Raw genomic sequence first — 10,455 nt, forward strand, 5'->3', positions numbered from 1 at the left:
CTCAGCACTTTAAGTAAGAACTTGATTGAAAGAAACAAAAGGACACGTGAGGAACAACTCAACACATACATTCAAATGAAACAGCACAACCCAAGAAAACAAATTAATTCAGTAGTCAAGAACCTGCAGGAAATGCAAAGACTTAAAAAAAACATCAGCTATCACAAACTTATGAAAATCCTGACTACATGGGAGTCTACTCTTGAGAGGATAGAGGTTAAAGCCCAGACTGGACAGAAAAATCAGTACACAATGCCATGCACCTGTTATTCTAAATTCCAGGAAGAATAACATAACATGGACTGAGCCCAAGGTCATACACAAGGATCTGAAAAATAATCAGGATAAGTTAGCGCTGGGGACAAGACAAAGTGGTAAGAACATCCATTTAGGGGGCACAAGACACTCAATTCAAACTCTAATATTTGGGTATTAAAGTAAAAAGCTATGATTTTAAATAATTGGAATAATTGTAAGATTTGAATATTTGAGTAGAAAAATGCATGAGAGAGATAGAATGAACCCATGTTCCAATGCTTTTAACTTAAGTGAAAATATTTTATGGTACTTCAGACAAAATAGAGTTACCTTGCAAATGATCATGGTTGTGCATTTGGGTGATGGAAATACTTTAATTACACAGGTGTAAATTAAATAGATTTTATTTGGGTAGATTGTACTTCTTAAACTAAGAACCTGGATGATGTCCCTGAGATTTTTCTCTCAAGGCTACCACTCTACTATTTGAACCACAGTTCCAATTCTGATTTTCTGTTGGTTGTTTGGTGATAAGAGGCTCCTGGACATTCTTGCCCAGGATGGCTTCAAACTATGATTGTAAGATCTCAGCCTCCCGAGTAACCAGGATGCCAGGCATGAGCCAACGATAGTTTTAATAATTTAGTAAATTGTACAGTTACTGAAATTATACATTATCATTATAACCTGCATAATATATGTGTGTATGTATATATCAATGAAATACGGATAGAAATATTTTAACATATTTTTGTATCTACAGTACATTCATGAAATCATCCATTGTAAAATAAAATGGAAAAAAGTTAATAAGGAGCAAAACAAAGGAAATTATCACATGTTTCTTGTTGTTGAATGGAATATGAATTCAAGAATCAGGTTGGGAAAATCATCTCTACGTTAACAAAATGGATAAGAGCTATTAATTCCAATCCATCTATTTGCCCATGTTGTGCAACCTCAAACAAGGGTGTCAAAACCAAACCACACTTTTTGCCTTTGCTTTTAACTCACCTGATATAATTTACGGGTTAGATGAAGTAATCAAATAAAGATTAAAATAATATTATGTGAGGCTATGAATTAGAGCTGAACATGATTATAAATATGATAATAACTAATTAAGTTGCATATTTCTTACGTTTACTCTGTCATGTCCCTCATTCCCACATTAGGAAAGTACATAGAAGGTTCTCACTAAATTATATGTACAATTATGAAAAAAATGTTTTGAAAGAATATGGGCACAGTGGTGTTTTAGCTTATTGAGACCTGTAGGGGTAAGTGTAGGGGTAAGTGTGTTTTTGAGGACTTGCAATACATTGTGATGAAGATGAAGGGAAGGATGTTCTTATTCTGGAAAACTGGATAGAGTATTGCTCCCACAAAGGAAGTGATGAATTATTCCATAGCGTAACAGTAAAATCACTTTCAAAATCATGTTCACTGCTGCACTATTAACTGTAGCCAAGTTACGGAAACAGCCCAGATGCCCTTTGGCAGAGTGATGATTAGAGAAAGTGTGGCACATATACACAATTGGATTGAACCCATCCATTTTGAAGACTGTTACATTATTTGCAACAAAATGGATAGATCTAAAAATATATTAATGGAACTAAGTCAGAGCCATATTTGGAAGCTAGAAATTTATACAAGTTTACACAAAATTATTAACCAAAGCATGCTATTTGCAGAGGAGTATTTCAAAGGTATAATTTCTTATAAAATTGAACTTTACTTCAACAAAATGAATACCAGGAAACTATCACTTGGAATATGTGAGTGGAAGTCCAAAGGAAGGAATAAAGAGAAATATGGAGGAAGAGAGTGAAGGTGTAATATTCAATGCAGATAGTATGAAACTAGAAAAAATTGAAGTGGGGTGAGGTTTGGAAGGGTGTGGAAAAGTTATATAAAGAACCGTTTTTCTTAAAAAAAACTGATATGTTGAATGAAAATTCCTTTGTACAAGTATTTAAGATAATAAGAATATAATTAAAAACAATGGAGACATCTTATCTTAAATTCTATTTCCATCTCTTTTAAAAAATAAATTTATTTGCTCTATAATTTGATGAGAGGGATGGATTTTGTGGCTAGCTAGATCATTGCACATCTGTCTCTTTCTTCTTCTCTCCCTTTCATTGTTCTCATAGGTAATATGATTGCTCCATAATTATCCTAATTTATTTTGCTTTTATATTTTTGGTTGCATCATTTCACTTTCTGCTCTGCCATATCCCAATCCATTTACATAGAAGACATTATTTCCTGTTTTCTCATTCTTAGAATAAGCTGCACAAGAAGACAACACTGGTCCTCATTTTCAGTCTCTACCTTTAAATATGGAGGAAAATCTTTCCTCTGCTCTCTACCAATTCCCTACTCTCCAGTTAGAATAATTTAGAATAGTAAAAATGAAAAAAGAGAAAATAAATAATAGTGAATAATAATAAAGCCATAGAATGAACGAAGAATGGAACAAGGGGCAAGTACAGCTAGAATACTTAATATACACATGTGAGAAAGGAAGTGGTAAATCGGAAATAAATCTTGTAGACGGGGTTGGTTGAGAATGATAGAAGGAGTGACTCTGATCCCGGAACATTGGACAATTAGATGGACATATTTGTAACACACTTTCACAACTTTTTGAAATTCAGTGAAAAAACACAACAAAAAACAAAAACACACAAAAATCACAACCAAACAGAAATCTCTATAGAGTACGATTATGACCTCTTAAAATTTTAAATAGTTAATGAAGGACAATCTTGGGAAAAGCATACAAAGCTGTTCGAAGTGAGCAATTTGGGGTAGAGGAGAATTTTTAACAGATTTAAATAGATTGTTTAAGGTTATAAATCACCTACATCTGCTCCAAATATTTTCTTCTGCGAGTTCTCTTGGTCTGAACTGGATATTCCAGTCCTGAGCCACACTTGATAGCTTGTGAAGATAGAATGGAAGAAACAAGATCAAGAACCCATTACTCCATTGGAGAGGAAACAGTCTTCTACGTTTTCTCTCATTTCTATTGACTACTTTTATTCATAAGTTTAAGTCAAGTGATTTGAATTAAATATTTCCTTCTTTGTTCTGGCAAAGTAATTGGTCAAAATAATTCACTAAATATTATTAGCCATTTTTTTCTATCATGCTGTTTTCTTGTCCAAGCGAGTCCATTAAACTTCCCCCTTGCATTTGGTTGCCACGGAAACCCAGCATCAATGTTAATGAGGACAATCACTAATGCAAAACTTTGTCTCCAAAATACCAGTCCAAGAAGCTGTGATCACAAATATTTAGCTATACATTTTTCTTTTTTCTTTTACTTTGAAAGTCTTCTTGTGTCTAAAGTGCCCTCAAAAATAAGTACTCTGCCAATTTTTGGATCAATCACTTACAACCTCAAAGATATTTTGCTAACAAGATGCTTAGAGGAAACCGAAGAATACTGCACTTTTATCTTCTCTCTTAAGAATCTCCTTAGATACCATATCAGGAACAGTGAAGTTATTCTTTGCAAAATTATTTCAATAGATTATTTTTTCTCTTCATCTTGCATTTGCTCAACAAGATCTATGGAGAAGAATAGAGTGGAATCACCCATCCTATGGATGACTGTCTTTTACAAAAGGACAATGCTCCTATGTCCTATTTCTCTGTCCTCCTCTTAGCTATTGCCTGATTTCCAACTAATCACAGATTCTTAGCTTCAAGTCTAATGAAGGTGAAGGACTATAAGGCCTCCCCCATTGCTACATTGTAGGGCTAGATCTCCAGCAGGATGTAAGTGTGAACGACGCACTCAAGGAACACACGTGGGAGAACAGGCTTAAGCAGGTCTGGTTTATTTCTGCACAAGGGTTGGGATTTTATAGCCCCAGCTTTCCCAACCTCCTGAGTCCTTCCCAGCCAATTACTTAGCAGGGAGTTGATGATGGGCGCTGCTTGGTGACAGGCACTGATTGGTCCCCCGGGGGCATGTAGGGAGCACGGACAGCTCATGGCTGGAAAGCTAGGCACACGTGCCTGTGGGTCACGTCTCTATGAGCAGGAAGTGTGCTTCAACTGCTACTCTAGCTGACTCAACCAGATCTGACCGACTCTACCCACAAATTTTCCCTTTTCTTTTAAAAGGACCGTCATTATGGTGATCCGTCATTGGAGGCATTTTTGCCGGGAGTGCAAGCATTTAATAATTCCTAGGAGAGTAAGCCCTACAAGGGCACGGCCTCCCCAGATGACCAGAGAGGATGGCGAAAACCATTGTTGTAACTTTTTAAGCACATCTTCTAAAAAGGAGACAGAGGGAATAAGCTGAATGGTGGTCTGGTTTAGGTGGGTAACATCATGCAGCAGGTTTTGGTTGAAGTTTAAGTACTTAAGGGACTTAGGGCCTTTGATGTAGTTACTAAGTTCAGTGAAATTGGGTACGGGAGTGGAAAGCTGACAGACAGAATTAGTCATAGCATTACATAGTCCTCCTTGTTGTAATCAAAGAAACGTAATCTGTTCTTTGAGCAAGTCTATTTGTTGTTGGAGCACAATGAGGCATCCCTTAAGATGATTGGCAACTTGTAAATGTTATAATTCTATGGATGACAGTTGAGGGATGAGCTGGTTTATCTGTTGCACGGTGGACACGCTTTGGGACAGCAATATAATGGCGGTGGTAGCTGAAGCCACAGTAGCGGTGATTGCCGACCCGATTGCAAGGATCAATCCTACTGCTCTTTTAGTGCACGGATGAATCAATTGAACCTGGGAAAACTGAGAGTCATTAGTAGCCAGAACAATAAATGGGGGAACACGTACCAAACCTGCAAAAGGATATGAGTCATTGGGTTGCCAGTGATTGCTGAGAGTGCAAGTAGCGGAGGAGTTGTCTCCTAGACAAAAAAAATAATGGGGCTCTAACCAATACCATTCCTGACACCGGGTCATATCCAGATCAGTTACACCGACGAATATTGGCCAGTAGGAAAGGGGACAAACCGAGGCAGGAATGTGATGATCAAACGATTGGCATGGGGGGTCCTAGGTCTCCCAATCGTCCTCCTGAAGAGTCATAAAACTCCTTTAGATTTTGAGGTTTGGGATCTTTTTCAGATTGGTGTATATAGCTGGGTCTCTACCCTTAAAAGAGTTTTAAAAGAGAAACGATGAAGATGAACCAGTGGGTGAGGCTTCAATAGCCAAGAAGCTGTGTTTAATTGGAAATCAGGAAATTGCTTAGAGGAGGACATAGAAGTAGGACACAGAAGCGTTGTCCTTTTGTAACAGACCTGTCTTCTAAGGGATGGGTGATTTACCTCTATTCTTCTCCATACATCTTGGTGAGCAAATGCAAGAACAAGAGAAAAATAATATATTGAAATAATTTTGCAAAGAAAAACTTCACTGTTCCTGATATGGTATCTAAGGAGAGTCTTAAGTGAGAAGATAAAAATGGAGTATTTTTTGGCTTCCTCTAAACATCTTGTTAGCAAAATATATCCTTGAGTTTAGAATTGATTGAAACAAAAAGTGATGGAGTACCTATTTTTCTGGGCAATTTAGACACAAGGAGACTTTCAAGGTAAAGGAAAAAAAAAGTTAGCAAAGTATTTGTAATCACAGTTTCTTGGATTGGTTTTCTGGAGACAATTTTTACATTAGATTTGTCCTCATTAACATAGATGTTGTTTCATGGCAACCAAATGCAAGAGGAAAGTTTAATGGACTCACTTAGTCAATTAAACAGCATAATCAAAAAAAATGGCAAATAACTTTTAGTGAATTATTTGACCAAATACTTTGCCAGAATAAAGAAGGAAAATGTAATTCAAAATGAATTGACCTAAAAGTATGAATAAAATGTAGTGAAGAGAGATGAGAGAAAAAATAGAGGATTGTTTTCTCTACAGTGGAGTAATGGGTTCTTCATCTTGTTTCTTCCATTACATTTTTCCAAGCTATCAATTGTGGCTCAGGACTGGAGTATCAAGTTCAGACAAAGAGAACTCATAGAAGAAAGATAATATTTGCAGCAGATATAGGTGATTTATAACCTTAGATAATCTATTTAAATCTGTTCAGAATCCTCCCCTATGCCAAACTACCCTCTTTGAACATCTTTGTTTGCTTTTACTAAGACTTACCTCCATTAACTGCTTAAAATTTTTGAGAGGTCATATTCATACTCCCTACAGATTGCTGTTTGGTTGTGATTTTTATGTGTTTTTGTGTTTTTAACTGAATTTCCAAAGTTTGAGCAGGTGTCTTACAATTAAATTTGTCCAACTAATTATCCATTGCTCCTGGATCACAGTGACACCATCTATCATTCTCAACCACCCCCTTCTCCAAGATTTATTTCTGATTTACCACTTCTTTCTCAAATATGTACATTGAGTATTCTAGCTGTACTTGCCACTTGTTCCATTTTTCATTCATTCTATGTCTTTACTATTATGGCTCTCTGGTTTCAACTTCCTGATAGTCATTCTGTTAAACTGTCTGTTAATATTTGAAAGGTTTATATACATTCCATGGAGTTTCAGTCCTGCACATACTTGAACTAATGTCATCTTATATTTCCATAATTCATTCATCTGCAATAACAATTTGCAAGACTGGAGATTTGAAACACTTAGACATGATTATATTCTCATCCATTTGAAGATTAATCATTAGTCAACAAGAAAGTTTAAAAATGGCTTTGAATATATTCTTAACTACCAGTTTTTATAAATGGTTTTGTACAATGATGTGTGATTATTTTATTTTACATGGAATAAAACTTTCTACTACCTATAAGTTTTGGAAAAAGAAGAAAAGTAACATATACTACTATAGAAGAATATGATAGAAATAGAAGATAGATTTTGTCACATCTCAGATGAGTACCCATATTCAAGAATTAAAGACATATTTCTTACTGTGTTAGACAGAGGGAAAACAAAACAGCATATGATAAGGCAAGTATTTGTGACTTTTTAAAATGCCCCTTATTAAGTGATGAAATTTACTTTATTAGCTAATGTTTAGGGTTGAAATATGGGAGGCTGACCTATTTAACACATTTCTGGAAGGCACCTACTGAGCAACACAAATGGTGCGTGGTACTATTTCTAGACTTTAATGAATGGTTGAACCTGTCTGACAATAGTGCTGGGTAAATGAATCAACTCTATTATAACTTACTCCCTACACTTGAAAAACTTGTAATGTCACTAAGTGTCATCTACTTATCAAATGTTGTTTTGGTAAGTGTGATTTCAAAAAGTTTCTTTGAAAAGGAATACACTTTCAGGAGATTAAATGTAGGTTGGTTTGAGAATGACAACATTTTTATACCACAGAACCAAGTTGTACTAAAGTACCAGTGTTTTGAAGCACAAACGATCTTCTCAATTAATGTTTTGCTGAATTACATTTAACCTCTAAGTCGTTTTCCTGACCATGGTAGATCAATCACAGATCTATCCTTCCAGGAACTATTTTTTGGGCCCACTTATGCTGGACTGAAATATTACATTAGTCATTAGGGGAGGGGTATTAAAAATAATCTTGTGACACTTTCTGATCTTGTTCACTCATATGGGCTGGTCATCTGTAAATTCAGTTTGAAATACAGTAATTTCTCTCGATTTTGTGACTTCATCTTTCATTTTAAGTTGCCTTACATTACACAGTTGCTTGCTGCTAATTCTTGTTTCTCGAGGAATTGAAGCCCTGAAATATAAGAAATGAGAAATTGAGATGGATTTTCAGTTACTGTCTGCTGGCATGTTGCGTAGGCCTAGGTGAGAAGTCTTGCCCCTGTTATCTGATGATGCAGGTAACCCAGCCATAAGATATTAGGACCCATGGGTCTATAGAAGAATAATGTCTTTTAGATATCATAGTAGCACAATTGGAGTATAATATGTAGGAATGCATCAGAAATATGTAGAAAAACAGTTTGGGACCAGTGAGTTAAAACAATAAATAGAGCATCAGAGTAAAATCTCTTAGAGATTAGAGGAAAACAACATTGATTTTTAAAAATGTGAATTCAGAAGACCATGAACACTTAGAAGGCATCACAAGTTTATACCGAAGACATTGCATTGATACTTTTTATATTCTAATATATATTATAAACCTAATTTTTTATATTCCAATTCTATTTATTGGAATAAATAAATATCAATTTATTTATCAAATTATCAATTGATTCTAGTAAGTTTCACTGTGTGAAATATAAATTCAGCACATATAAATATAAAATATATAACTAAATATAATATAATAAAATGGCACATGTTTTGCATTGCTCTGTTTTGGTTAGGGAATCAAAAGCAACTCTGTTTTAAAGTATTTTTCCATTATCTCTACCTCAGTGTTTGATAGAGTTAGACTTAAACCTTTAACTTTTGTAGATTTACAGACTGGAGGCAAGAGGAAACATTACAAATTTAAGGCCTAATAACAAGGAGAAACATATGGATTTCTCCTGGAGCTATGAAAATATTTGGTGATAGAAAGGCAGTAGTCTAAGTTCCTGCCTGGTTGGTAGGTAGACAGGCCAGGACATTAGGTAATCATGCATATGAACAATTTTTTCACTTTCTTGGCTTTAGCTACTTTTGAAATGGTAGGGATAATAAACAATTATATTTTGATAAAAACCTTCCAGTCTGAAAAGTTCTGTCTGAAATATTCATTTTTATTTTTTTGAGAGAAACTTTTTATTTTTTTTTAATTTAATTTAATTTTATTTGTGAACATACTGTACAGAGGAGTTACAATTACATGGGCAGGATAATGCGTACATTTCTTACCAAGCATTGCAGCCTCCTCCTTTGTTTACCCTTCACATCCCTTCCCAGCCTCCCCCATACCCCCCCAATCCCAATCTTTCTCCTCCCCCCCTTCCACCCCCCCCCCCCCGCACCGACGTTGTAAAGCTAGTTTTGGACATGACAACTTGTACTTCTCATTGTTGCAACAGGTCCACCTGTGTCATTAAACAACTGGTTTTCCCCATCTCCTCCACAAGTTATACTGACATCAAATATAGTGAAAGCAGAGGTTATACTGTGGGGGAGGGATATACATATGATCCCTTGGAACTAACATTTATTTTGTTCAAGTAAGACAATTTACGCAATCAGGGTAAGACATTCTGGTTGGTCTGATCCTACATGGAAAAAGGGTAAAGTGTCAGGTAGACATTTGTGCCAATGAGACCTCATTTGGGAAAATTTCAGCTGCAGAAGTTTACAAGTAGCTCTTTGAATCCATTAGCTACACAGAGCAAACTCAGTTGAATAAATAAGTACTTGAAAAAGCCATCCCCTTTGGACCTAGCTAAAAATGCTTCAAAGTATGATTAAACTAAAATGAAAACGATTTAAAATAGTCATTGACAAAAAAAATACAAACGTGAGCAATCAACTGAACAATATAATTATTTTCCATTATACACAGAATTTTAGGGAAATAAGATCAGTAAAATTGTTAGGAACAATAAGGTTTCCTTGTTACAAACAGGCACCCAAGGATATAATCCTGTATAAATATTGCATCATTAACTACCTAAATTTAGAAGACATTACATGCTTTAGCAGCACATGTACCCAAATTACACCAATACAGAGATTAACATGGCAATTGCAAAGGATGATATGAAAATCTGTGAATTATTCCAGATTTTTCATTCTTCAGATGCAAGAAATGAAAAACAATTATTAAAAAGTTGATTACAAAATTAGAAATGTAACAATAAATGTAATTCATATAAATAAAAGTTTGACATCAGTGTATTAAATCTTCACATTAGAAAGGCCTTTACATAGCATAATCGTTATAAAACTTTTAAAATTAGACAACATTGTCATTTTATTCCAATGAAATATACTATAAGTACCTAGTAAAAAAGGAATCTTAAACTGTTTTGGTATGATATGCAATTTGAAAGGACACATTTATTAATGAACCTATATATTATAAAACAATGTAGAATTCAAAGTCTTTTATCTAGGAAAGAAGAAAATAGATTATGGGCATTATACAAACAGAATACAGAATATTTTAAAGTATAATTTTTCTCATAAGCACCAGAAATATCTTTAGTTTCTTTAGTACTCATTTCAACAGATAAATTAAAATTATTTCTGAATAAAAAAAGCAAAAACTCGAGGGGGTCAAAGATGGTGATGG

At 34.8% G+C, this 10,455-nt stretch overlaps 1 pseudogene; it reads left to right on the plus strand.

The window, feature by feature from the left end:
- The first annotated feature begins 9,851 nt into the window (after positions 1 to 9,851).
- On the plus strand, positions 9,852 to 9,950 carry LOC138836707 (U6 spliceosomal RNA; annotated as a pseudogene).
- The last annotated feature ends 505 nt before the right edge of the window (positions 9,951 to 10,455 follow it).

This window comes from Dipodomys merriami, unplaced genomic scaffold (assembly GCF_024711535.1).
Source record: "Dipodomys merriami isolate MVZ:Mamm:240054 unplaced genomic scaffold, mDipMer1.0.p SCAF_2537, whole genome shotgun sequence".
Classification (NCBI taxonomy): domain Eukaryota; kingdom Metazoa; phylum Chordata; class Mammalia; order Rodentia; family Heteromyidae; genus Dipodomys; species Dipodomys merriami.